Source organism: Macrotis lagotis, chromosome 7, assembly GCF_037893015.1.
Source record: "Macrotis lagotis isolate mMagLag1 chromosome 7, bilby.v1.9.chrom.fasta, whole genome shotgun sequence".
NCBI classification, from domain to species: Eukaryota; Metazoa; Chordata; class Mammalia; order Peramelemorphia; family Peramelidae; genus Macrotis; species Macrotis lagotis.
Genome location: NC_133664.1, coordinates 136,552,904 through 136,558,903, shown reverse-complemented (window position 1 = coordinate 136,558,903; position 6,000 = coordinate 136,552,904).

The following is a 6,000-nucleotide window of genomic DNA, read 5'->3' as shown; positions in this document are numbered from 1 at the left end:
TTCTAGATGCCAATGCAATATCATTAAAAATTTTATGTATTTGATTCATATGCATAGTAATAGAATCATTGTACCATATTCTATTCAAATAATTTTATATTGTCCCAAGGAATAAGTGAAATATTATATTTTAAGGGACTAACACAAATAGCAGAAAATCTATAATCATATTGCAATTGTAGTCTCATCTCTATTGCATCCACATGATCCCCTATGTTCATTACAGAGGTTTGTAATGCATTAATCAAATGATAAAGATCTTCATTAATTCTCTCTTGAGCCTTAAATGCTCTGGTAACATTTTCTAACAATTCCTAAATATATTTTGCTTCTATTTTTTCTTTATTCATCACTTGTATGGATATAGTTGTGGATGTAGCAGTTGCAGTAGCTGCTATAACACATAGTATACAAAACACAATGCAACTCTCTTTTGCCTGCTTCTTTTTAATATCTTTTCTATAAACTTATCAACCAAAGACACATTATAGCCTTCTCCCTTTGTGGGTATTATAGCAAATTTTGGTTGTCTTATAAAAACAACATCGTCATTCATCATTTCTTTACCTACACATGCTCAAATAATAAAATTGTAACAGTTAACATTATACGCCTCTTTTTCTCTAGTAATATTGACATTTTTGGAAGATCCTATCATGAAAGTGATACTTGGTCCTGTGCATGTAGTCACTGCCAATTTCTTTTCTGCATAGGCTATTTTGCCCAAGGTCATGTTCCACTGTATAAATCTTATCACATCTATTGCTGCCATCATCTTCCATATTTCTGAATTAGCCAACTATTTCTGTGTTTATATTTGGATTAGTATACCCTGAAATATCCCCTGAAATAACTCTACTGGGAAAATTCTACACTTGTAGAAAAATAGAATGATCATAAATTCCCCTATATGGGGTGTGATAGGCAACCCAGGGTGGAAAATGTTCATGTTAAAAATCCCAAGCATGTAAATTTAAAGAAGGAGGTTCTGTAGGAAATCTTGTTCTAAATTTCCTACTTTCTACAAATGGAACTCCTAACATTTCTAAGGTCCCTAAATGTTCCCATGCTATAAATATTTGAATGAGTTGAATGATTAGTTTTACTTAATTTAATACATGTTTTAACAGTACACTTTTTTACAAAAACATATAAATGTCAGACCATTTAAGCCAGAAAATTATGCCTAACTTCTCATCATCTCTTCTTTGATATTTCCAGTAGTAACTTCATTATATCCCAGATAATTTGCAGCTTCTCCTATCATTACAACTTCAGTCACACTTTCTCTCCATTGTATAGTAGTAGTAGTTATCCATGGAGAGTTTTTTACATAAGTCCAATATTCAGTTCCTTTTACAGTCCTCAAATTGTTCATGATTAATGTGAACATCACAAATTGTCCTTTATGTCCAATGTCATGCTCTCCTTTTGCATAGTCTGTCCTTCCTTCTCCTCTTATCTTTTCTTTTTCAATTTCTTTAAGTGTAAGTTATTCATTTTCTATATTGTTTCATCTGGTCTGCCTGGTCTGATGTTCCTTTCTAGTGTCCAAACAGTTTCTCCATCTGTTGACAAAACAGAAGCATACTCTCATCCCCATACCCTCGACTCCAGGTTGGTAACTGATCAAGTCTTTTTAATTGTCCATCCTTAGGGTCCTTCCACATGATCATGCCCCTCACTCCATGTTGCATATCCTTATTAAAAAAATCTTTCTGCAGGTGTTAATTTTTTATTATTCATTGTTAAAAAATTCATGGTATATAAGGCAAGATTTATTCTCCTCTTTTGTTTCCCTTTTGTCCCTATATATTCCCCCTTGTTTTGCACTTCCAGAAATCTCTTAAGATCTTTGTTTCCTTTCTACTAAAGCTTGACCAGTGGGGTTATAGGGAATGCCTGTAATATGTTTTTATATTGTAATAAAGGCAGATATAGAAGTATATCCAGGGCAATTATTTGTTTTTTATGGATTTTGGCATCCCTGAAATAGCAGAACAATGGAATAAATGATCAATCACACCTTGAGTAGCCTCTGAACTTTGTGCTGCTGCCATTGTATATGAACTAAATGTATCTATAGTAACATGAATAAATTTCATTTTTTCAAAAGGTGCATAATTAGTCACATCCATCTTCCACAACTCATTAGGAACCTGGCCTCTAGGATTCGTAGAATAATTCAGAGGGTTAGCTAAATATGGGATTCATCGAGGACAGGATTTTACTATATTCTTCCCTTGTTTTCTGGTGATTTTAAATTCCTTCCTTAGTAAAGAGACATTCTGATGATTTTTTTTTGTGAGACAACCTCACTTGCTCTTCTGCTAAGCTCATAAGAAGTGGAAGGATTAATTGATCAGTCCTATGATTACCTTCATATATAGGCCCAGACAATCCAGTGGAGCAATTTATATGTTCAATAAAAAAGGAATTGTATCTATTTCTTTTGACCTCTTGTAAAAGTTGATATAATTCTTCATCATTGTTATGTTTAATAAGGGCTGTTTCTGTTTGTCTGACCACATGATAGTTATACTAACTGTAAAAAATGTTAAGGGATCGTGGGTGTTCATTTAATCCCATTAATATATCATATAATTCATCTGTTTTGTAAGATTATTTTCAAAAAGAATGAAAGATTCTCTATGAATTTAGTTATATATATATATAATTTCAAAAATCCAATGTAAACCTTTTAACATTACCAGTGTTAACAGTATACATATATATAATTCCTTCTTCTTAAAAAACAGATATTAAGTAAGCTACTTTGGTCTTACACGTACATATTACATAAGCATTAGGTGGAAGAACACAGCTTTTCACAAACTCTCTGGGCCAAAAAACCTTGAGAGATATAACCTGTTGGCAAGATATTTTCCAATTTTCTTATAACAAATCTTTACAAAGGTGATAGATAATACTTTATTCATTGTTTATTATTGTAACACAGTTTTAAGTTTTCAAAAAATTGTCTGAATCTGTTATTATACAAAGTTTACTAATTATACATAATACATTTCAATTTAATGTGTATTTCCTTTACTCCCTAAAACTTTGAAATACATAAAAAAATTCTTTAGAACAGATGTTTCTTAAAATCGCTTTTTATGGTTACAAGATTTTCTTTATAGTTCTCTCAATAATCTTATAAATAACAAAACTCATATTCAAAATTACCTCAAATTGTTTTCATTATCAGAATGTAAAAATTTGCAAATTCTTCTTATCTGTATCATGGCTATTCTACCTTCTCAGTACTCTAACTTATAAGAGCTTTCTATCCTTTCTATCCTCACTGATGTTCTGGGAATTGAAGATTCCCCATATTTTGAGATATCAAGGTAGTATGCACTAATTCTACCTTTACTGTTTATCATTCCTCACTCAACCCCAATTTTTTTAAGACTCTGGAGGAGCAATAAAGCATTTTAATTAAAAAACCCCTCTTTTTTAACATACTAATTATAACCAGTCAAGAAAAAATAATTTTAGGGGCAATTTCAATTTCTTTTAGGTTCGTTATAAATATAATTTGCCAAATCAGTAAATAAAACCCTGTTAGTCAATCAGACCACAAAAGAAACAATAGAAAATAAGAGAAAATAATAGGACCCCTTCTCTTCCAATATCAACATGATTTTCATGAAAAATCTCCTTTTTGGTGCCAAATCATAAGAAAAAAAAATCTAATTTTGAAAAAAAGAGAGAATGGAAAGAAGATTGGCCAATCAGAACACAGAAACCTGACAGCAGACCTGACCACAGAGAGACAGCTGAGAGCTTCTCTCTGTAATTTAAAACAAATACATATAAAACACAAATGGAGTCAGAGCATTTAGAACTAGAGAGGTACCCCGAATCTGGGGAAACCCCAGCTTGCTCTCACACTAGAGGGTCCCCTAAGCACTACACAGACAAAGGCAATATGATACCATACAAACCACACGGACTCTGGACAGGAAAACAAAAATAAATACTACCAAAGGTGACATCTCCAAGAAATCAGAGGAAAAATCCAGAGAACATTCCATTTTTCATAATACATTTTTTCCAATCAAAGGTTTTACTATTTAACATGTTTTTCAGATTTTAAATATTTTTATCTTTTTAATTAATTAATTTATTCATTATTATTTTGTACAAATAATGTTTTTATATATTACTAAAACATTCTTGTCTAAGAGTAAACATAATACCCCCTCCCCCCCAAAATACAGACCCACATGAGCGATAAAGTAAAGGAGAGAAAAAAACATTAAAAAATAATAATAATAATAATAATTAGTAGGTGTGACCAGGTTGCACAGTGGACGGAGCACTGGCCCTGGAGCCAGGAGCACCTTAGCCCAAATCCGGGCCCAGACACCCAAAAATCACCCAACTCTGTGACCCCGGGCAAGCCACCCTACCCCCATTGCCCTGCAAAAACAAAAACAAATAATAATAATAATAATAATAATAATAATAATAATAATAATAATAATAATAATAGTAGGGGCAGCCAGGTGGAGGACAGAGCACCAGCCCTGGAGCCAGGGGCACCTGGGTCCAAATCCAGCCTCAGACACCCAACAATGACCCAGCTTTGTGGCCCCAGGCAAGCCATCCAGCCCCATTTGCTCTGCACCCCCCCAAAAAAATAATAATAAAAAATGTGCTTAAGTCTGTGTTCCAACACCTCCAGCTCTGTCATGGGTGGGTCACATTCTTTATGACAAGTCCATCACAAAAGTTATTTCTGTATTTTTTCCACTGCTGCCATTGCAGATCACAACTCCCTCCATTCATACTTCTCCACTGCCATATAATATATTTTCTCTCTCCTTTCACTGTTTCTGCTGTAGGGTAGCTGAGTGGTGCAGCAGACATAACCCTGGCCCTGAGGCCAAGAGGCCCCGAACCCCCATACCACCCCTTAGGCCCAGCATCCACCTGGCCCTATGGTCCCGGACAGGCCTTCCAATCCCAGCCCCTTGCAAGAACTAAAAAAGAAAATGTGTTATATCTGACTTCTCCCTGCCATGGTCCATCCTCTCCTCCATCACTCACATCCCCCCCCTTCCCCTTGTCCCCCTTCTCTCCTTCTTACTCCAGATGTCTATACCCCATTGAGTATATATACTGTTTCCTCTCCTAGCCACCTCTGATGAGAGCAAAGATTCCCTCTTCCCCCCCCTTGCCTTCCCCCCTTCCATATCATTTCAATAGCTCATTGTAATAAAAATCTTATGAAATATCTTAGCCTTTTCCACCTCTCCTTTTCCTTTCTCCTATTACATTTCCCTTTTAGCTATTGACTCCATTTTTACACTGCATTATATCTTCAAATTCAGCTTTCTCCTGTGCTTCATCTATAAAAGATTCTTCTACCTTCTCTATTAAATGAGAAAGTTCATAGGAGTATTATCAGTATCATTTTTCTATGCAGGAATACAAGTAGTTCATCATCATTAAGTCCCTCTTAGTTTCTCCTTCTCCTCCACTCTCTATGCTTCTCCTGAGGCTTATATTTGAAGGTCAAACCTTCCATTTAACTCTGGCCATTCAAACAGAAAGATTTGAAATTCCCTTGGTTTATTGAAAGTCCATCTTTTTTTCCTGGAAGAGTACATTTAATTTTGCTGGGTAGTTGATTCTTGGTTGCATTCTTAGCTCTTTTGCCCTCTGGAATATTATATTCCAAGTCTTATGAGCTTTTAATGTAGTTGCTGCTAAATCCTGTGTGATTCTGACTGCAGCTCCATGATATTTGAATTGTGTCCTTCTGGCTGATTGTAATATTTTCTCTTTGACTTGCGAAGTTCTGGAACTTGGCTATAATATTCCTGGTGGTTGTTTTTTTTTTTTTTTTTTTTGGATTTTTTCTTGGGGAGATCGACAGATTCTCTCAGTTTCTATTTTGCCCTCTGCTTCTAGGATATCAGGGCAATTTTCCTGTATTAATTCTTTGAAAATGATGTCAAGGCTCTTTTCCTGATCATTACTTTCAAG